We start from the raw sequence: 24,057 nt of genomic DNA on the forward strand, positions 1-24,057 counted from the left end.
TATGATATTGGGAAATAATATTGACTCTTGTTTTCTTTTCCTTGAAAGTTGCATAATGCAAGAATTATCACCTTACTCCTTACCCAGGTTATATGAAGTTGAAAGATCTTATTTGCCATCGTGTAGAGTTGGGGTTTTTGCAGTAGACAGTAGTTGGCTTCCACCTTCATTTGTGATTGTAATACCAGGAACTTTCCTCCAAGGTTGCACATTTCTATCTGTTCTGTCTTCCCAGAATCCTTGTGATAAGTAAAAGGCAGGATTTGCTTTATAGAGAGAGAAATCAGGCAGAGGGCTGTTGAGATGCTGCTGGGAAAGAAGGCATACCCACCTCCCTTTCTCTCCACTCCAGCTCTTAATCCTCTCTCCCTCTGAATAGCTATAGCATTAATTTAAATCTCTTATATACTAGTCATCATTACTGTATCATATTGTAACTTATATGCTCAATACTTATGCCCTCCAAATAAATCTTAATCTCTTTCCATGGAGAAGCAGCTATGGATTTTTTCGGTTTTTCATTTTTGGTACCTTTCTCTGCATAGCCCAGATTTGGGCACAGAGGCCGAATTATTAACCTAAAAACGAAACTAACTGTGAAATGAGACACTTTGTGTCTTAGCAGATCTGTGTATCTATGAAGTACTTAAGGGACTCCTAGTCTTACAGATTGGAGCCATATTTCATATCCCACTGGTTACTGATTATGTAGAAAGGAGGCTCAGCTGGGTTTTCTGTTTTACCTGCCCTTTGAGGAATCTTATGCTCTAATGTGAGCTCTGACATTTGCTTTTATTTTGACTTCACCTCTCTGAAGGTCACACCCTCGGTTTCCTTTTCTATCAAATTAAGGTATTGGACATTACCCAGGGTCCTCTCTGGCCTTATGAGCCTATGACCTGAGACCTTCCTGCACTCTGACCTCCTCTCCCCTGAACTGCTATCCAGTCAAGGGATCTGGAGGTCCACCTTGCAGCTACTATGCTGCAGGCTTTAGAGCCAAATGAGAAGAGCCTGAATTGATATGCGGAGGAGGGAGGTCATAGAATTATAAACAAGCCAAAATATGTGGGGGAAAGCCTCCTGATTAATATGGCACGAAAAGGAGGGCCCTTGAGTGCTTCAGGCTGTCAATCTGTATAATGGGGATAATCCTGACTACAAAATAGGAGATAAGACCCCTTAGTTTGTTGGTTAAGAAAAATTCTAGAGAGAGGAAGGGGTTGATAGTATAATGGTGATAGAGGGCAGTCTTTTTTTAACTCCTGCTTCAGCTTTGTCTTTGCCAGTAAACTGGAAGGAAGGCCTTGAAACCAGATGTAGGTGAGGTGATAGAAAAAGAACACTGTCTCTTGTGGATAAAGGCAAATCCTTGGACCCCGGATAATTTACAGCCTCAGGTGCAAGTTAGCCTAGAGCCAAGTCTGGGAGATGTGTGGCATGGGAATGTTATCCTCGGAGCTTGCAGAAAGATTTCAAAAGAGAGAGGAAAAGGCATATTTTTATCAGTGACCAAACAATTGTGTTGATACTGTTTTAGACTGGATCATTCAATGTATTACTTGCAAGTGCTTCATACTTTATGTGCTGAGAGCTAGTAAGGATTCCCTAAGAATTAGTCACCCCATTGTTTTGATGGGATTACGGGTCTGATAGATGAGGACAATGCTGCTTTATTCAGCGTTTGAATTACTTACTTAAAACGAAGACAGACTAGATTGCGTGCTTATTAGGTTTGCATATAAGAGAAATATAATTGGTGATGGACTCCCATTCAAAATGGGAGTGACAGACACAAATTCAGGCTAGTAGCTGTTACCTTTATGAAGCAGGGAAGATGGGGATAAAATTAAGGAAGCATATACTAGGAGCTTGTTTTATTTGTGATGTGTTCTTAAGCTGGGTTTAGGGTAAATGGCTGTTATATTATTCTCTCTCCTCTTTTTTATTTGATATGTCAAATATAGTCCATAACTGAAAAATATGATTTCAAAGTAGCCTTGGAAGACTGGATTGATGGGCTGAGACTATCAAGATAACATTTAATAGAGATATATATCATGTTCTGATTTTGTAAAGAAAAGTCAAAATTACATACATATAGAATGAGAGCTGTTGGCTTCATAGCAGTTTTCATGAAAAAATCTTGGGGAATGGCATTTCCTGGTGAGCCCTGAGGAAGCATTACGACACAGTTGCTGCCTCTTGGTAGTGAAGGCTATAGTCCCCCTGAACTCTGCTGGTCCTACTAAACCCACATCATTCTGCTATTACGTTATTATGCTGTGGGCTTCCCATTTTAGGAGGGTCACTGATAAACTAATATTTATCCAGAGAAGGTGACCAAGATGAGGAGGAAGCTAAACATCTGGACATAGTTAGACTGGAAAAGACTAGTTAGAGGCAACATGGTAATGGTCTTTAAATATTTGAGAGGCCGCCATGTGACAGAAGGCACATAATTTCTCTCTTGTGCTCCCAATGGGAAAGTAAGAGATAGATTTCAGATTTTAATATAAGGAAGAATTTTGTGAGAGTTAACATTCTGCATCAAGAGAATGAACAGATTTCCATAATACTGAGCTGCTTGGTCATTGAACGTCGTCAAGGAAAACTGATTACCATGTTGTATATATTTTTTAGATTTCTGCTGTGCATCTAAGGTGGGGCCGGATGACCGTCAAGGCATCTTTTTGAGGTGGCTTAGTTTAGAATAGCTGAACAACCTGGCTATAGATTCTAAATGTGCAGTGAAATTATAAACCTGCCTCTAAACGTGTAACACATATTTGTACATTTTTATTCAGGTACCCCTGAGGGGTACCTGAGGTTCAGTGTGTGGAATGAAATCATGTTTTCTGCATCGTGTGGCTTTTTTGCGAAGAGTTCTGGCATAAAAAGATACTCTGGGGCTTCCCTGGTAGCGCAGTGGTTGAGAATCCGCCTGCTGATGCAGGGGACATGGGTTCGTGCCCCGGTCCGGGAAGATCCCACATGCCGCGGAGCGACTAAGCCCGTGAGCCATGGCCGCTGAGCCTGTGCGTCCGGAGCCTGTGCTCCACAACGGGAGGGGCCACAACAGTGAGAGGCCCACATACCGCAAAACACACACACACACACACACACACACACACACACACAAGATACTCTGTCATCTGTTTATTCATGGGTTCCTCCATCTACCAATTGGGGTGCCATACTTCGCATGGCACACAGGTCACGGTGGTCTGCCCCTACTGGTACCCTTCAGCAGTTAATCCACTTAAATTTAGCTTCTAAGTAACTTCTATAACTTTGTTCTCTGTAGTTCTGAAAACATTTTTTTGGCCTATGGGATGTTATGTCTGAAAAGCATTCCTTATTAATTTAATTATCGTTTTTTGGTGGTTGCTATATTTTTCTCCATTTCAGATGTTGGCTTAAGCCACATTTGTTTTCTGACAAGTACAAGGAACATCTGAGTCTTTGAGAAAAGTCAAAGATGCTTTTCTGAAGAGTGATTAAAATAGATTACTCTTTGTTGTCCAAACTTCAAACAGAGATGCCTGTAGAAAGAATAAAGGAGTTGCCAGTCCTAGCCCATTACAAGTAAAAATACTTGAGAATAGGGCTTTCCTGGTGCTGTTACTACAGCACTTCCTCCTGCCTGGCCATCCTAGAGGTTCAGAACTCCACCTGTCCTGTGGTTACTGGTAAATTTAATGAGCCTTAGAGAATGGGATTAAAGGTTAGGAGTCTCCCTATACCATCCTGATCTGCTAACAATGGTTGGGTGAAAAGGGGGACCTGCCATTCCATTAACGTGTAGAAACCCTGACCTCTGGTTTTAGTGATATGACTCTGACACCAGGCCAGGCCTTGAGCAAGATTGTCAAGGTGCAGATGTTCAGTTCCACTCAGGGCTTTTTTGAGTGCTCAGTTTTCCTCTTTGCCTATAAGCCAAACTCGTGCCTACTCCTTCCTTTCATAGAGACGTGTAAATGACCCTAGTCATTACCTTCCTTGGGGCTGTTTGTTGTGTTACACAGATACACATTTTGAAATAAAGTGAGGAATCTAGGTGATGGAATTTTAGGCCTTACATAAGGGAGGACCTAAAAGCAGAGATAGGAAGGTGTTTCCCAATGCTGGTGAAATCACAGTTTGGGCAGCTATCTACTTGGTCTCCTTTTTACCATGGCCCTGCCTAGCTAGTGCTTTATTTGTCTGGCTTTTATGCTTATGGCCTTCTGAATTTCCAAATTCTACCCAGGGGTACCTGAGGTTCAGTGTGTGGAATGAAATCATGTTTTCTGCATCGTGTGGCTTTTTTGCGAAGAGTTCTGGCATAAAAAGATACTCTGACATCTGTCACTGATTTTTATCTCTCAGTTCCTAGAGAGGGGCCTGGCCAACTTAATCTCTGGTGCCAGATCTCTTTAAGACCATTTTCTAAATATGTTTTTGAGCAAAAGGAATGAGGAGTTCACCTCTTAATGGAATGCATTGACAAAGCAAGCTAGAAAAACAAAACTTGTAAGGACCAGCTTTTCTGCAGTGTTGTCTCTTACTTCAGTAGGCCAGTTCAGGTCATGTTAGAACAAGTGATTTGATCTGTAGACAGCCTCGTTCTTAGGTGAAATTTCTGACAATGATGATAATCCATGGCCTATTGCTGCCATTCACTCTCAAACTTAGAATCCAATCAGTTAATAGATTAACTAAGTAGTTGTTAAACATCCATTGTATACCTAGCTAGCATTAGGTCTTGGATAAGATGCAAAGTAAAGGAAAAAGGTTTTTCATCCTTGAAGAACTTATGATCTAGCTAGTGAGATAAAACCCATGCTTGTGAACCTGACATACTGTATATGAACCACTTAATTATATGGCAGATACACTAAGGACCAAGGTCCTGTAAACAAGGGGAGGAGCACTGGTGGGTTGGAGAAATTCAGGAGGTTTTCCCTAGTAGCAAGGCAGGAAAAGAACACGGGAAATCAGCTTACCATCCTGAAGACTTTAAGAAATCTCCCATGCTGGTTAGCAGCTCTTAAGACAGGAAAGTCATACTGTTCATTCTGCAGACAGTGGGCTCTAACAAGCAGAAGATTGTGACAGAGTTTTATGATTCATGACTTGAAAGTTATCATAAAGAGCTTTGCTTCCACTTGAATCGAGAATGACCCAGGAAATTCACAAAATAAATGGTTTGCTACTTAACAGAAGAAACCGTCCATGGTGAATCTTTGGTAACTTTAATTAAGAACAGTATTTACTCCAAGTGTTACATTTCCAAGTCTTATGGAAATAATAAAGAGTAATGGGAAAATTATTACAAATGTAATAATATTTAAATTTTAAAATATTTTAATAATATTTTTCCTTAAGGAGACTTTATTTCCTTAATCTTAATTATTTTCTCAAAAATGTAGCCAAGATGCTCAGCAGGCATTTTTAATACTGAATTGAAGATTTGAGAGTATCAAGCCCCAAATGCCAGCTAATATGAAGTCATCTTCTCCTACCTGGTAGGGAACATTTTAGAATCAAAACTGTATGTTTTTCTCTTTAGGCAGAGAAATCTGAATTAGGGAAGAGAGTATGAAGGTAAAGAAGAATTACAGTAGGCTTAAAATGAGACAAGAAAAATGCATGACATACCATGTTTTAATTATCTTTCTCTGATCGGCGCAATTTTTTTCCTCCCTCTCCTGTGGGCCTTGACCCTTACCAGTCTATTTATCATCTTCTTGTTAAAACAACCTGCATTAGTCACATCAGCTGCACCAGATCATTCACCCTCATACCCTTCGACTTTTTCCCTTTGGGCCTTATTTTCCTCACTCACCTTGAACATTGAGACTCTTGACTGCCCGTCTTGCCTCCCCTCCACACAGCAACAGCTACTCTCTTCTTCACCATTTATTCTTGTCTTTCACTTTATTTTGTGAGCGCTCTTCGTCACTAGGTCATCCATCCATTAAATGTATTTGCTGAGGGCCTACTTTGTGTCATAGCCTTAACCCAAGGCCCTACTCTCATCACCTCTTATTTGCAAGAGAAAATAGAAGCCATCAGGCATGGAGTCTCTCCATGGAGGCACCCACTCTACCTACTACCATAGTTCTCTCCTTTGTTTTATAGCCAGACGCTTGGAAAAGGTTGTCTGTGTTTACAGTCTCCATTTCCTCCCCTCTTATGCCTTCCTTAAGCCACTGCAGCCTGGATACTTCTTCCACCACTTCACTGAAGCTTCACTGACAAACGTGAAGTAGTAGTGACCTCTTCATTACAAAAGCCACTGGATGCTTTTCAGTCTTTATCTTTCTGAATCTTCCTCTGGTATTTGACACTCTTGCACACTGGCTTCTTCAAGATGCTCTTCTTCTGTGGCCTTGTTTGGCCATTGCTTCTTCCTCCTCTTTCAGGGCCCCTTCCTCATGCTGCCCCCTAAATGTTGGTGCACCTCTTTGTCCTGCCCTCCAGCCTTTTCTTTTTTCACCTTATATGTACAGTCCTCACCTGGCTGGCAACTCACATACATTGATGAGTCAGTCCTAGATCTAGAGCTTGTACAGAATCATAGATTCAACTTTCTGTTGGACAACTCTTTCTGCATGTCCCATAGACATCTAAAAGTCAGCAGTTTCCCCCAGGTAGTGCCTCTGCACACTGAGGTCTGAACAGCCATCTCGTAGGGCCTAGCACAGTGTCTGCACGTTCCCCCTGGCCAGCTGGAGTCAGAGGACTTCTTTGAAAGGAAATAGGACTCCGGGTATTACAGAGGATACTTTCAATATTATTGACTGTGTTCATAGGTACTCAATAACAAAAGAACATTGGGGTTTTTGTTTTGGGGGTTTTAAAAATAAATTTATTTATTTATTTTTGGCTGCGTTGGGTCTTCATTGCTGTGCGCGGGCTTTCTCTAGTTGCGGCGCATGGGGGCTGCTCTTCGTTGCGGTGTGCAGGCTTCTCACTGTGGTGGCTTCTCCTGTTGCAGAGCACGGACTCTGGAGCTCTAGGCGTGCGGGCTTCAGTAGTTGTGGCTCGCGGGCTCCAGTAGTTGTGGCTCGCGGGCTCTAGAGCACAGGCTCAGTAGTTGTGGCGCATGGACTTCGTTGCTCCACAGCATGTGGGATCTTCTCCCTCCAGGGCTTGGACCTGTGTCCCCTGCATTGGCCAGGCGGATTCTCAACCACTGTGCCACCAGGGAAGCCCAGGAACATTGGTTTTAAAAAGTCATTGACTTTTGATATCCCTTCAGTAAGTTTGAAATGATTTGCTTTTTCCCTTATACTGATGATCATCACTTTGAGGTAGCAAGTGGCAGGTGTTGGTAACTTTCTTTAGAGATGGAAAAGTCAAGGTCCAGAAGGAGTAAGCAGAAGGTGTCCACAGTCAAAAAGTGATTCATTAAGGAGTCAGGGGTTGATTCGTTTATTAATTTACTCAACAGATAATTACTGTAAACGTGATTGTGCGTCCGGCACGATAGAAATACAGTGGAGCATCAGACAGATACAATTTTTGGCATAATGGGATATCCGTTGTGCTGTGTTGCTTCTTGGTTCCTATCATCTTTGCTCTGATTTTTTTCCATATAATAAGTGGTAATAATTAGCAGATATTTACTATGGGCCAGCCACTGTTTTAGGACTTAATGCATACTAATTCATTTAATCATCATGACAACACTGTGAGGTCCCTGACATTATCATTCCCATCCTCCATCCTACAGAGAGGGAGAGCTGGGCAGTGGCAAGTTTAGAAATGTGCCCTAGGTCATACTGCTAGGAAGTGATAAGGCCAGGATTTGAACCAGGCAATCTGGCCCCAGAACCCCTGCTCTTCGCCACTCCCTTAGCTATGCTAGCGCTTGCTTAACACTACAATTCGCCCTTTTGCTCATGTTTACAATCCTCCATCTGTGGGGTATGACAAGCTAGTTCTCAATATGCCAAAATTAACCTGAAGTTTTAAATAACAAACACTTGGACTTACTTTGCTTTCTTGAGATATCTCTCCCTTGCCCCCCTTGAGCATTGCTCTAGCAGTGGTCTCTTCTTCTAATCTGAAATCAGTAGAAAAGAAAGAAAAACTTGCAGTTAAGCCCAAGTGGTTGTGACGGGTTGCTAAAAAAGACTGGTTCAACTGAATTTCTGAGATTCTTGAGAAACACTGAGGATTTCTTACAAAAGAAATATTCCATGTAATAGGAAATCATGGGTCATTGCACAGTTATAAGTGTCTCAGCAAAGAAAAAACTGTGTCTTGAGGCTTAAGAAGCATAAAATCTTAATGAGATTATTTGTGGGCTGCTACTTAGGCATAATTTTTAAACTATTAGAACATATATTTTCCATCTGACTTTACCATCTTAGGTTTTTACTGTTGAAACTTAACATAATTTTGAAAAGCTTCAGGGTTGTTGAAAGAAAAAGAAAAAAAAAAGTAACAAGCATTTATATAAAGAAGTTGAAGTTTACAGTGTACTTTCATAAACAGTAGCTTACTTGATCATCCTCTTTTTACTGTCTTAGAAAACAGAATCATAAGGATATCACTATATGTTGAAATATCGAAAAATTGCCAACATTTTCTTATGTGGTAATCCTACACTTTAAAAGGATACCTTAAAAAGGCAAGTCTGAATCAGTGAAGTGTTCAAATGACTGGATATTATGAAATGAAAGTTTCATTACTCCAAATTATATGTCATATATCTAGGGAACTGCTTTTTAATGGGTGGGTAACAGTAGCATCCGGTTAACGCATTAGTTGTTAAGCCACACCTCGAGGCCTCTGAGATGGGTTGAAGTCCCTCTTTGTTCCTCAGTTTTATATTTTTCATGTGCAGAGTCCCACCTCCCTCCTTCACCAACCAAAGGTTACAACCTGCTGGAGAGCACAATGAGAGTGAGATGTGTGAGATGTGCCCCCTGGGTTGTCTTGTTCTGTTTTGTTTCGTTTTCCATCAGGGAAAATTCCTGGTCTGGGATATTTGTGTCCTGGCCACCAGTTCCCAAGAGATGGCCACATTTCTCCCAATTTTAAATGAAACTCTCAGTCCCAAAGGTAAACATTAGCTCGGCCTCAGTCTGAATAATTGCAAAATCAAAATTAGGCAGGCCCACGTGAATGAGATTTTCTGTTTTGTCTCTACAGTGTCCAGAGCATTAACAAAATTTCTATTTGTATGGAGGGTGCTTCTGTGTAAATAAGCCTGCTCCTTTTTGATTATTGCAATCACATAGGAAAAGGCCATCTGTTTTGGTAGTAACTATGGAAATATATCTAGGTAGCCAAGGAAAAGCTGGATTGTCACTAAAGGATGTGTCACACCAACAAGAAAATAATTTACAAAGCAGTGGGTAGAAAATATTTTCAAACGCTGAAAAGTGAGTCACTTAAGCTATCTTTCTGGGTGATGGGTGAGTAGTGCTGGTTTGGTTTTTGCTTGACTGTTTATTCTATTTTTTTTTTCTTTTTTTCCAGAAGAATCTCTCTTTCCTGTAAAGCCAGAATTTAAGGCTCAGCTTCTTTTCAGCTTGGATAAAATGAAAAGTAAAATTCTTTTAATACTAATTATAACCTGCAAAAGTCTAGTGAAGAGAAACTTAAGAAATGTAGCTCTTGTTTTCTAGCTGAGGTTCAATGCCATATAATTAATATAATTAAATCTCTTCTTACCCCTTTTTTTTTCTGCATGATTTAATATATCAGAATTTAATTCATAGCCAGAATGAAAACCGGACTTAGGAAAAACTTGAAAAGACTAGAGAGGGATTTGCATTCTGCTGCATGGTTGAACACGTCCCTAAAGTAGCAGCTTTAGAATGCCATGTCCTGATAGAATTCCCCATCGAAAACTGGCCAGTAGAGTGGTTTCCTAGTGCCCTCCCCCTAGTCTGCACCACTGTGAAGTGTCATGAGGGCCTGGGATCTGAACCTAGGGAGCTTCACAGGATTGCTCCACAGCCTGACAGAAGGGCACTGGTCTCACTGGGCAATCTGTGCTCTTGTTCATAAGCCCCGGGCTGTGGGTTTTGGAACTGGCCAGCCACCCTGGTTCAACCTTGGATAAATATTCCTGGGTTCTGAGTAGGAGGGGGAATTCAAAGCCCTGTTTTTCCCAAGTCCTTCCATAACCAGTCCATGGCATGTTATGAGGTCTGAGTGGCGTGGCCGTGTTTGGAGGGGGTTAGGGAACATGTTCTACTCCTAATTAATATGTACACTGGTAATAACTCAGAGGGCCAGATTCTAACCTAGCTTCACCCCCAGGGTAGTTGAAATCTGTATGGAATGATTTGAGATGTCTTAAGCAGTGCCTTTTACCCACCCAGTTTTCTCAGATGCCTCTTCCCTTTTGAGCTGAATCTTGAAGTTTCACAGTTGGAGTTTCATTCTTTAAGTATACGGTTTTTATCCTTTGTAAAATGGAAATCCCACAGTGACATATAGTATTTTAAGGTATTATTGGTCATTTAAACCACAGTTTAAGTTTCTTTGATTTTGACAGGAAGAGACATTGGTTGGGTATGGTATTAGAGATGGGATAAGACTGGTGGTGGTGGGGATAGGGTGCAGAATTTGAGACAGAGACAGATTGCACATTGCCTGGATGGGGACCGCAGTGGCTTCTTCCCCACCAGAATTTGCTCCCCTGCATTTAGTGAAACGCGGCATCCTATTTTCCATTTACCTCTCCCTGCTGGCAGGGAAAGACTTGGAGGCCTTTTTACAGCTTTGACTCTTCCTCCTTCGAGATGTGTTTCCATTTCCGTTCTAAGATGAAAGCTTGTCTTTGTCCCCTCCCAGAATAGTTCCAGGCAGCAGAATACAGTGAATCCTTCCAGATAAAAGACCCGCTGATAAAATACCAGATTGTTATCAGAGAAGCAGAGTGAGGGGAGTTGAGTCCCTACCATTAATTACCTAGTTACGGCTTTGTTTATATCCTGTTCATTTGGGGGCATGTTTTCCCTGGACAGTTTCTTGTCTGTGTTCTGAACGGCAGGCTGATGTCTGTAAAAATCCCAAAGGTCAGGGAATAGTGGGTTCCTTATTTTCTGAAAGGCTTAATGGCAAGGAAGAGAATATCAGAGTTTCTGCCCTCCACCTGGAAGGAAATGGCCAAATGCTTGGTTTGGGTGGTTCTTGCTTCACCTCCAGCATACAAACCCTAGTGTGTTGAATGAACTCTGATTTTGTATACTTATCCGAAAGGTTACCTGAAAATAGAATGACATTTATCTCTGTGAAGCCATGAGTATTAACCGGTGAATACCTGGATATCAAGACACTGAGGCCAGAGTCTAAAATGCTCTAACACTGCTTGGTGAATGAGCTAAATGCCACTTCAGAATGTGTAAGTTTTGAGCCACCCCCTATTTGGGGGCCTCTCAGCTTCTGAGCTGGCCCACACTCTGGAGTGTGTTTCTCCCAAGGCCATTCTCACCTTTTGAGACGGACCACATTCTGTCCAAAGAATGTGTATCTCTAAATAAATCCACTTCTTACCTTAAAAAAAAAAGTGTAAGTTTTATGTTATGTATATTTTACCACAATATAAATGAGTGAATGAATGAATGGTACTTGCTTTCTGGCAGCTCCAAGTACTTTAGACACAGTTGAAAATACCATAGGGTTGGGCTACATCGTCTGCCTTATATTGAACTTGATCACTGTTGCGTGTGAGGTATCATGCTTCCTTTTAAGAACTGTGAGACTGAAAGCACAGAGAACCTTAATGAACACAAGACAAAGAGACAAATTTTGCCACCTTCATAGGGACATATTGGCAAGTCTGATTGGAAAAGAGCCGTGTCTCGAAAATGATTGATTCTAAACCACTATAGCCACTCTCCTTCCCCAAATGTAACAAAAGAGGGGAATGGGGTCTCTTGGTGGCTGGAATAGTAGTAGCATCCATTGCTCTGATTCTCAAGTAGTGGCATTGAAATGCTCCATGACTAGTAGTAGTCATGGAAGTTAACCTCATCTGTATATCTGTAGCCCTTGAGTGGCCAAGCACATGTTTCTTCACCAAATCAGAATCAAGTCTGACCCTATGTTTTCCTGTTAGGTTCTGTCCTCAGCCCCACCGATTTTTGCTATAAGACTTACTCTTGACCAGTGATTCAGCCAGCTTTTTCAGCCTCACTGGTCATGGGGGTTCTTTCTGAGGACTAGACTCTTGCTTTTTTTTTTTTTTTCTGCTAAGCCAAGAAACTTCTCATACCTTGCAAACATGCTACATGGTGATACAGCTGCAATGTGATGTCAGTGTAGAAAAAGAAAGTATGAAAATAGCTCCAAATCAGGAAACTTTTTTCTTGTTAACCCCAAAAGCCCTAAACTCAGAACTCTGACTAAAAGGTACTTCTTTTTTCCTGTGTGTGTGTGTGTGTGTGTGTGTGTGTGTGTGTGTGTGTGTGAGAGAGAGAGAGAGAGAGAGAGAGAGAGCGAGAGCGAGAGCGAGAGCGAGAGAGCATGAGCGTGCATATTCCTACCATCATTTCAAGGTAGTTGTAAAACATTCACCATGGTTTCAGCAACACCTTACTCAATTTTAAATTTAGTATTTTCCTTAGAAAAGGCAAGAGCCTACAGGAATTTAGGAAGAAGAAGCTAAGGTAAATTTAAAATATAAACACTCACTTTGAGTGAAATCAGTAAAAACATGCCCCGACCTTATAATACATAAGAAAAATTTTAATTAAAAAAAATAAAAGTTTTCTTTTAGGAAATAAAGATTTTGCCAAAATAGCATGAGTAGATAAAGCAGTCTGTTGTGAAAACTGTATCTTTAAAATTTCCACTTAAAAAAATAAGATTTCTTTGCTTTCTTCTTGACTAATGGTTTTGTCAGAACAATCATTTGAATAATAAATGAAATACTTTGAAGTACGTGAGGGAGTGGAGAACTTTTCTGTTCCTTGTACAAACTGGTGATACAGATTATAAACTAAATGATTCCACATTCCAATTCATCAAGGATCTAAGCCAAAGCCATAGAAATCTACCAATGAAATCATAAAAATGAATGGAAGTGATCCAGATTGTTTCATTTTCCTTTGAAATGTTGTTTGTATGAGATGTTAGCACCCAGAAGTTAAACAGTATTGAATTTCACACATAGCACTTCAGAAAAAAAAAAAACTTTATTTATTTATTTGGCTGTGCGGGGTCTTAATTGCGGCATGTGGGATCTAGTTCCCTGACCAGGGATCGAACCTGGGTCCCCTGCATTGGGAGCATGGAGTCTTAACCACTGGACCACCAGGGAAGTCCCATAGCACTTTATTTTTAATCTTAGGTTAAAGGTTATGTCCTTGGCATGATTGAAGAATGACTCATACCATTTGCACTGACTTTTTTTATTGATGGGCAAGGAAGGAAGTTGGGGAGTAATGTGATACTGAATTGATGCTAAATTTATTAATTGAATTTAAATGGGAATAAAGAATGTCACTTAACGATTTTATTTATTTTTATGTTCATGTATATGCCCTCTGTGAAGATTCTCTTGAATGTTATTTATGCTTAAAATGCAATATAAAATATCTCTTGGCCACTACTAGTAGCAGTGGGAATTCGCAGTGATTTTCCTCCTAGTAAATGTATCAAATTGTATCACAGCCAAAACCTTCAGTCACATGGACATATTGGAAGATGTGACCAGAATTCATTATTGACATGTTCCCCATCTTAAAATACAGTTACCATGAAATTAATGTATTAAGCCTTAGTCACAACCCAAGGAAAGTCTTAAAGGTAATGTGATTCTCCTTATAATTAGTAACCTAATTAAATGCTGGAAGGCTTCAACCATATAGTAATGTACCTTGCTTCTGAACAAAGATAATACCACAGCTGAAATTGTATACTTGTAACACTAGAATTTTTTTAATTAGTGGTAGGGTGTGTGGTTATGTGTGAGTGTAATCTGTTTTGTTTCATCTTCAAACTTTGCACAGCAGTCTCCATTGTGCATTCACTGGGACTGTGTTAAAGAATAGTGCACCAGTTGGTTTCTGTTTGTTCAGAATTCAGCATGATTCAAACTGGGATGAGTTGAAAATTACCTGTTCACTATGGAATAAGCAAATTATGAAAATAAGCAAAAATAAAAGGTATTAGGAAGCAGGTTCAATCTATTCGAGGTGAAGGATAAATCTGTTTTACCTTAATAACCACTTGAAAAATTCTACCGCTAAATGCAGAGTTTATTAAAGCGGGCCCAACAGATTTGGCATTGCCTGGTTGAATGGTGTGAGTTGTCAAGTATAGGTAAGAGTTATAAAATTGAATTTCTTTTAGTATTTGTTATTGTCATTCCACCCTGTGGTGGTAAAAATGTCTTATAGTTGGGGCATGCTGCTGGGTTTTGCAGCTACCACAGGCTCTGGAGTCAGACAGACCTGACTTTGAATCCCGGCTTGTCCATTCACTTCTTTTGTGAGCTTGGTCAAGTCACTTACTGTCTCTGAGCCTGTCCTAGAAGAGCATGTGGAAGATTTGGAACACTGTCCTGAAAAAGTTTGTTTTTTAATTCTTATGTGATTGTTAGGATTTCAGTGTTTATTGATTTGATTCTTTAAGAGAGCACACGGAAAGGTGCATTCTGGTCATAAAAGTTCAAAGGAAATAGCTGGGCTTGTTTAATATGAGGAAAGAAGATTTGGGATGTTTTGGAGATGTGATTGGAGGCTAAGAAGGGAGAACAAGACAGGATATAGAACTTAACTTTTCTAATGTATGTGAAATGTTATTCTTAAAAAACAGCATTATTGCAGTGTAATTGATATAAACTGCACATGTTTAAGGTGTACCATTTGCTAAGTTTATACACCCATAAAACCACCCCCAGTGTCAAGATAGTAAACATATCTATCACCCACAAAAGTTTCCTTGTGCCCGATTGTAACTTTCTCCAACAGCCCCTCCCCCATCACCTGGCTACAGCTGTTCTAGCACTATAGGTTAATTTGCATTTTCTAGAATTCATATAAATGGAATCATACATTATGTATTTTATTTTGCCTGACTTTTTCACTCAGCATAATAATCTTGAGATTAATCCATGTGATTACACATATCAGTAGTTTGTTCCTTTTATTGCAGAATAGTATCCCATTGTACAGATATACCACTATTTACTTACACTCTCACCTGTTGATGGACATTTGTGCTGCGTCCATTTTTGACTATTACAAATAAAGGTGCCAGAAATATTCATGTACAAGTTTTTGTATGTACATATGCTTTCGTTTCTCTAGGATAAATGTCTAGGAGTGGAATGGGTGGGTTGTAGAAAAGGGTGTACATTTAACTATTTAAGAAACTGCCAAATTATTTTCCAAAGTGATTGTACCGTTTTACATTTCCACCAGCAGAGGATGAGAGTCCCCGTGGTTCCGTATGCTAGTCAACACTGGTGTGCTTGGTCTTTTTAATTTTAGTCTTTTTAGTGAGTATGTAGCAGTATATCACTGTGGTTTCAATTTGAACGTCCCTAATGACTAAGGGGATTGAGCCTCTTTACATGTGTTTCTTTGCCATCCATATATCTTCTTTGCTGAAGTCTTGGTTCAAAGTTTGACCCAATTTTGTGTTGGGTTGTTTTCTTCTTATTCAGAATATATTCTGGACACAAGTCAAAAGACTATTCCTTTAGGCATAAGTTCATTTATTTCCCTGGCATGTAGAACCACAAAAACAAAATTAAGTTGCAGTAAGAAAAGTGTAATTATACTTAAGTACTTTTTGACTGTGACACGAATGTGGGCGCTGGGGCAACCAAAGGAGGATGTAAAACTTTCCCTGAAGGCAGGTGATCTGTTTGGATGCTGTAGGGATGCTGATGTATGACTTAATCTACCTAATTGCAGTCTTCATTTGAGATAAGAATCTTCCCTGGGGCAGGTCTGTTACTAATATCTTAAGATTCTTTGCTCTTTTGTGCTATTTTTTCAGGCCAAAAAAGTACAATTTCTTGGAATTTTTCAAAACTGTCCATGTACTTCATGGGTTTAAAAAAATTATTCTTTCTGATTTTAGCTTGAAGTGTTGCTGTGAAACCTGAGGAGGGTCATTCAGGGGTATTAATTAACTTTAGCAAAAATAAATCACAATGTCTGGAGAGTAATCAAATTAAAAGAAATGCTCAAATTTCTCTCATCTAGCAGTAGCGCAAATCACTGTTTTAGCTGATAGTACTGGGAAGATTCATTCAATTCTCTGTAGAGGCAAAATAATTAACTAGATTCTAGAGAAGAGGTTCTACATGATTAAAGGAGTTGGGACTGTTTTAGCGGAAGGGAAGAGTAAGGGGTGATTTAATGACAGGATTCCATTATAGTCAGTGAAGGGTTTTCCTGTGTATAGAAAACACTGGTCATTTGTTCTCCAACTCTGGAGAGGCTCAAACTAGAGAAAATTGGTTCCTGACTATAGAAAGATTGAGTGTGGTTTGTATTAAACGTAAAAGTTCTATTATCGGCATCAGTATTGTTATGAGATTAAGCAATGGAGCAAGTCAAGAGAGGTCATAAAGATATTTTAAAATAAAAAATATAGCTATCTGCCTGAAATGTTTAAATGTCCATTGAACTATAGGATTTTGTTATTGAAGAGGACTTTCAAGATCACTTATTCTAATCTCCTTTTACAGATGAGGATGTGAAAGGACATTATGTAACTTGCCTATGGCCACATTTAGATATTAATATTTTAATTTGAGGATGTTTTAAAAGTAGTCTGGCTAAAGAGGCATCAAAGGGACTGTGTAAGAGTTTCTGCTTAGCAGTAGGTTTCACTTCACCAAAATAGTCACTTAAAGCTGATAACGATGTGTATTATTTTTTCCTAAGCCCATGAAGATCCTGCCAGTGTGCTGACCTGTGTCTGTTGTCTTTAAAAATGTTAAAAGATTCTTATTCTTGGACATTTTGAACTTGTCTCTAGATAAATACTATACTTCAAAAGACTGTAGATGATTTGACCTGAGGTGGTCAATATTGTTAGAGGACAGCAGAGGACACTGCCACAGCCCTTGGCAAGCCTGTCCCAGTCTAATACAGGGTTCCTCAGAAACCTTTGGCTGCTGGCCAAAGACTACAAAGACTACAGTTTTGTGGACGACTATTTCCTGGTGACTAATTTGCCTTCCTTAAAGATAGTGCATTATAAAGCTTTTGGTTTTATTTTATTAAGCACTAGTTGGAGCAGTAGGAAATACATTTAGGCCACCAGTTCACTGTGTATGGGATCTGCAAAAATGAATTCTAACCATTGGCATTAATGGGATAAATCGCACATCCATTACCACAACAGAAAGAAATCGGCACAGTGCACTTTATTTGATTGTGGGTACATTTTATTTGGTAACGCATCATTCTATACACGTTCCCACTAGACCATCTAGAGCAAAAACTGACATATGTGTATATAGTTTTATATACTTATTTCAGAGGGTTTATGTGAGTACTAAAAGTGAGATAAAATATCTGAAAGTACCTAGCACGTTGCCCAACATCTGGCAGACACTCAGTAAATGTTCCCACCTTCCTTTCCCCTCCTTGAGTTTTAGCATGAGTATTGGAATCTCTCAGAAATGTAACAGATTCTTGTCAAAAGGGAAGTTCCTAAAATTGTTCACATTTAAAAGTGTTTATTTTAAAATGTTAAGCACTCACTTGACTCACAGGATGCTTAGATTTTACAAGATTTTAATATCTTTTCAGAAAGAGTCACCTGAAAAGTCAAGTTCTATTGTTCCTAGAACGATGTACTCAGCACCTATGATTTGTCTACCCAGTATCGTGCTAGGTTTAGGGTGCTTTGAATGCCAGAATGAGAATTTGCATTTAATGTGGCGATAGAGAGTTGTCGCAGGTTCTGGAACATTTTAAAGCTAAAGAACAAACAACAACAACAACAAAAAAACCTTAAAAAACGGGACCAAAAACATTCCTTTTCAAACCTTCACCCTAAATATACGTAGCTTAAAAAGAAGAGAGTAAGTTTTCTCCATACCTTTGTGTAGTTTCTTAAATTGACCACCCAGTCCTGAGTTTATGAACTGAAACCCACTCACTGTGAATATGGAACCGCATGCCCTAAAGGTTAATGGGGTGCGTTTCAACTGTATGAAGTCACTTAGAGAACTTCGCCTTTGAGCAGTGACCTTCACCACAAGGAGACTCAGCACGGTCAGGACTGTTTTCTCCAACCCACCCACTACCTGCAAGGAAAGGAGAAGACATGTGGAGGCCAAGGAGTTACGATCAACCCCCTTAAAGACTCAGTGGCTGTCTGTGTGTGTTCATCTCTTGGTCTTTAGTGGAGCAGGGGCAGAAACAACGGGAGGGTTTTGCTTTTGAGAGGAATGTGCAGCTCTTTCCCTCCGTTTGCACAAGTTGCAGCCCTCAGCTCCTGCCCTGCACACAGCTTATCCCAGCTTGAGAGCCCTGAGGGCAGATCCAGAACGCTTTTCCAACTGTCTGTGAGGAGGCCAGTAGTATGTGGCTTGTTGATCCAAGGTCAGAGGGAAAACCCACAGATGGACCGGGAGGGAAGATCATGCCAAAATTTCAAACTAAGTCTAGTGGTTATTTTCATTATGTAGGAGAGTTTTATACCGTTTATGTTAGATTTTTTTTCCACTTTATTTTACTCCATTTTATTTTGGGTAAAGACTGAAAGTAATGATTCCCTTTTAATCTCTAGGGCCTCCAACATCTTTGTATTTATGTTGCTGTAAAGGCTCTTCCATGTTTTTCCGAGTCAGGAAAGAATCATTATTAAGGTATAACTTCATTTCAGTGTTCCAGAGGAAAAAGACCTTCTTTCCAGCTGTCTGGACAATTTGGTTGGAATCTGAAAAATTCAGTTTCAAATTGTATCTGTTATTGTCTAGTCACAAAATAATGAAAGCATGAAATGAAATTTCAGATGAAATATAATTTTCATACTCTTATGTTTTTTCAAAACTCTAATTTGATATCAGCAAGTAACCAGGGATTAGCATTCAGAAAGCATGCTTTCTGAATTTTTCATTTATTTAAAACACGTTTGTAATTCTAAGTAATTAAAGAGCATTATTCAAAGATCTCTTTAAAGTAAGCACCACACTGGATACCTTCCCCCCGTCCCTGTAGGAAAATTCCCTAGCTTTATTTCCTAACATGTAAAGGAATGGTATGAATGCAACTAGCCATTGCCATTGCATCCAAGACCCTGTGTCCTTGCCACATATGTGGCTGAGTGCTGGGCCCAGTTCTTACAGGGACAAGGGGAGGGATGTCAAAGCTTTGGAGGCCAATTCCCAACTCCTGGCAGCTGCCATCATCACCCCTTTGGGATTAACAGCGGCTAGTCGACCTGGGGAAAACCTTGGTAACTTGGAGGCAGAGTGGAGGTGACCTTAAAAGGATGCACCTTCTACAGCTTAGACTTCGGTTGGGATGTCCCAGGGGGTTACACATTGCCGTTCTCAGATGTTCTGTTTTGGCTTATTAATTATTTTCAGCATTTCTTCATAAAAATATTTTTTTAAAGGTCTTAACATGTTGATTAGAGTTAATTTGTAAAGAGCAATTACAGCTTTGAGCTGCCAGTAGATATTTAAACTAAACATTCTACCTGCAGATACATATGTATATCTTTGCCGTGAAGACTGGAAATGTGCGATTTTTAGCTTAGCTACTGTCTACTGCTCTTATTTCTCCTTCACTATCCAAACCAGGGATTCTTTTTTAAATCAGACTTCAAAAGTCCTGAACCCATTACCCTTCCAAGAAATATATTTGAATAAAGAAATCCATGAGCTGTGCAGAGGGCAAGATTACAGTAAATGCAACTTCTAAGTGCTAGCGGTTTGAGTTGCAGGAAAAGGAACAAGTAGTTCAGGTGGTGGTAGGTCCTTTGATGAACTGAAAATCGGTAGAGGAAGGACGAGTAGAGAATCTGGCAACGGTGGCCGCGCTGAACTCACCCGAGAATGTGTAAGAACGGCTTAAGGAGTAACACTTATAACAAAAACATACTTCATAGTGACAGGACACGCTAAACTGTTTTTTCAAATTCACTGGTACAGCCTTATTTTTTTTAGTGGTTTCTTTCTTTTATGCATAGACATGTACCACACGTGTACATGTTTCCGAAGGCAAGATTGAAACCAGGAACCACACACAATAAAAAGGAAAAAGAAACCTTTGGAGAAACGGCATTAGAAACAGCATTAGAATTGACAGAAAGTAAAATCTGGGCCCTGGACCTGAGGAATAAAGTCAGCGGGCCTCACATAAACAAGTCAGTTGGCCCCAAACTCAATCTTCCTTCTCTCCTTTCCAGCTCCTTTGGTGGGGAGGGGGCGGGGCAGGCCTTTGTGAGCACTGAAGCCTGTTGGATACAGCAAGGCTCTGTGTCCTCAGCCAGTTGTTGAGATAGAGAACCCTAGAGAGTTTGTACGTGTGGATCACGCTTTTCAGTTTGAAAGTTATTCCACCTACTAGGTTCAATAATAGCTACCATTTATTGATCATTAACTTACAGCCATTGTGTTTTATATGCATTGTCTCATTTAAGCTTCACAACAGCCTATGAGGTAGTTACTTTTCCCTGTTTTACAGATGATAAAAACTTAGAAGGTTCACCGACCTGTCCACGGTCACCCACTAGTAAGCTTTAGGACTTGGACTTAAACTTAGGTTTGCTGGATTCCAGAACAGTTTCTTAACTCCTGTCTTTTGTGCTATATTATTCAGAACTCTAAAGACCCTGTTTCTGTTCTCAAGATCATTTTGGTCTAATAGAAAACAAACTTATGGTTACCAAAGGGGAAAGGGGGTCGCAGAGGGGTAAATTAGGAGTTTGGAATTAGCGGATACAAACTACTATATATAAAATAGATAAACAACAAGGTCCAACTGTATAGCACAGGGAACTATATTCAATATCCTGTAATAAACATAATGGAAAAGAATATGAAAAAGAGGGGATATATGTATATGTGTAGCTGATTCATTTTGCTGTACAGTAGAAGCTAACACAACATTGTGAAGCAACTATACTCCAAGAAAAATTAATTTTAAAAAGAATATGAAAAAGAAACATAAATATAAATTATATCTATATAACTGAATCACTTTGCTGTATACTAGAAACTAACACAACATTGTAAATCAACTATACTTCAGTAAAAAAAAAAATTTTTTTTTTAAAGATTGTTTTGGTCTGGCCAACATGATACCTGAGGGCTCCTGTGGGGAATGCAAATGGGATGTGACCCCCAGCCCTGACAGCTGTAAGCATGCCATTGCAGTGACAGGGCACGGGAGAGAAAAGGATTGACTCTGACCAGAGGAAATGCAGTAAGATTTTTTAAAAGAAGTGATACCTGAGCAGAATTCAGAGGATGAAGAAGAGTTCCCCAAGTGTACAAGGGTGAAAAGACCATTCATTCCAACAAGTGTGAACTGCAGTGTGCAAAGGCACTGAGGATGAAGCAATAGTTGGCTTGACAAAACATATAGAGAAAGTTTTTTATATTTGTATATATAGTATAACCTGTAGCCTCAGCCTACTCCTTCCTACCTAGCCTTCAGAGATATCCTGCAAGGTAGGGTTGTCTCAGCTTTTAAGATTGTCAGTAGATGACTATTCCCCAAGAGCAGCTGGCCAGTGCTGCATGAGAAACAGACCATAATGGCAGGCATTCTTGAGTAAATTTAGTGAGGGACTTGGAGGTAGGTGAGACATAGCTTCTTCAAACTCAGCTCAGCTCCTAAGATGCTAACTCCTTTGTCAAGTAGGGGCATCTTGAGAAAGTGGATGAGTATTTTCATCAGCAGCAGAAGTTTGGGGGCTTCTGTTTTGTACAGGGTACAGCTTGATCTCTGGAAAGTGAGGATCAGGACTGGATCTGGGTCTGAGAAGGCAGAGGAACTGGGGGAACATTCATCATGTCAGTGAGGGAGAGTGGAAGGGGACATTGGCTGGGTCCTGAAGCCATTCTGAGACTTTTCTGAGGACTCTCACTCTGGTTCTTATAAAATGGGGGGCTCACTCAAGACCACTGGGCTTTACAGATTCCCCTCGGTCCAAAACTACCTCTCCCACATTGCCTAATAATGTTCTCTCAGCCATTCTGCCTTGTTGTGAGGATTAGATGATGTAATACATGCAAAGCTTTTAACACTAGGTCTGGCCCTGTGTAGATGCTTAGTAAATGTTAGTTACTATCAGCCTCATCTTTATTGTTCTGCTTCATGTTTTCCAATTAGGGACTGGTTGGTTCCATAAATCATTCATACCTCAATGTGATGATTAGGTTGAACAGGTAACTTTGGAAATATTTGGCGATTTCAAGGCTGAGGATTTTGAGGCAACGGCATTGTAAAGTCTTAGACTAAATTTTGCAGGTGGACAAACCCTAATTAGAATACAGGATCTGCCACTTGCTAATTTTATGACCTAAAGTATATTGGGAAACCTCACTTTCCTCATCTTAAAATAGGGATGCTAGAGACCTTATAATGAGGATTTAGTGAAGTCAATAAAATATTGTGTCTGAAGTACATAGCCAGTCCTGGGACACAGTAGTCATTTAATAAACCTCAGTTCCCTTGCTCTTGACTGCATGCCCTGGGGGGCAGTGTGGGTTCATGGACGGAAAGGCACAGGGGAGGGCACCTCTTTCTTGCCAAACCCAAATGTTCCTTCTGCCTGACCCCACTTAGTCACAACTGGACCATGATCTCCCAGACCACCCACCCTCCTCTCTGGGTGTCCCACCTCAGTTCTTCTACAACAGCCTACATTTACTTCTCACGTTCCCGAAAAGCATTGGCTGATTGGCCTGTATTTCCCACTAGACTCTAGATTCCCTGTGGCCTGGGCAGTGACATTTCTCTCTGGTTCCTAACTCAGTGTATGCTTTTGCTAGGCACTCAGGGGTGTCTCCATGCCTAACATACAGGTATGAGTGATGTCCAGCCACTTACCTGTGAAATCTTTCACTGGAACAGATTCTGAGGGTAAATATAAGAGGGAACCACCTGGAAAAAAAGCTTAGCCACCACGCTGTGAAAGATGACCTCAGAAGAGGGGTCTTTCCCTGCTCAGAATACTATATTCTAAAATTTCCAGGGTCTGCCAGGGTTCCTGAAGTCCAAAGGTATATATCACCGTCACTTGAAGGTCCTTTATCTCCTCCAGAAAGTGATTCCAACTCTCCCTCCTGTTCCCTTTTCTGTGCCCTGCACATCCTTGTATGTCTCCATGGGTACTATGGCCTTGTGATCATGAGGTTGTCTGGCTGGCTGCCACTCTAAACTGATGGTTCCCTGTGACAGCATCCTGCTCTCCATTGCCACATCTCTAAAGCAGAATGTTTACCTGCCCGTCACACTGTGTGCAAAGGAGCAACTGGAGATTCTTGACCTGGGTCTGGAAACACAACCCCAAGCGTTTTGAATGTGCATCACAAACCTCCTAAAATTGCATGGGAAATTATATGTGTATGTTCATAAATCTGCTGCTCTTGTGAGAGAGTCCATGGTTTATGTTAGATTCTGAAATGTTTTCACGGTCCTACAAATGTTAAAAAAAAAACCCCACTAATTTAGAGATTTTTCCACATACTTATAAATTCAAGCTTATGTTTTCATTAGCTGGGAGATATTTTTATGCTCCCCTGATATCCAGGTGTGAGCTACAGCTTGGAATAGCCCACGAGCTCCACGCGGAGCCATGGATGGTAGTTCTGGCCTGGACTCTGCTGCTTACACATCGTGGAGGGTCCACTTAGCCTTTCTGAACTGCATTTTACTTTTCATCTGTTAACTGACGTTTATAATGCCCTCACATCCTACAGGAATGCTGTATAGTCAAGAGATAACAGATGTGCAGGCATTTTTTAAACTGCCAAGGGCTGTACAATGTAGGATGCAAATATTACTATTACACATGTGTCATGTTTCATGTTACACAGTGCCAAGAACACAGTAGGCAGTTGATAAATATATGATTAAAATGACATGGAAAGGGTTTATTGGAGTGAGA

At 40.2% G+C, this 24,057-nt stretch overlaps 1 protein-coding gene and 1 non-coding gene across 9 annotated transcripts in view; one reads left to right on the forward strand and one right to left on the reverse strand.

Annotated features, from left to right (window-relative positions):
• The window catches only part of THADA (THADA armadillo repeat containing), a 312,556-nt gene that overhangs the window by 145,564 nt on the left and 142,935 nt on the right, over window positions 1–24,057 (forward strand). The window lies entirely within an intron of this gene.
• Window positions 13,204–13,276, reverse strand: TRNAW-CCA (transfer RNA tryptophan (anticodon CCA)). Its single transcript has one exon. It is a non-coding gene; the product is annotated as a tRNA-Trp (tRNA).

The sequence above is a fragment of the Kogia breviceps genome, chromosome 11 (genome assembly GCF_026419965.1).
Source record: "Kogia breviceps isolate mKogBre1 chromosome 11, mKogBre1 haplotype 1, whole genome shotgun sequence".
Lineage (NCBI taxonomy): Eukaryota > Metazoa > Chordata > Mammalia > Artiodactyla > Physeteridae > Kogia > Kogia breviceps.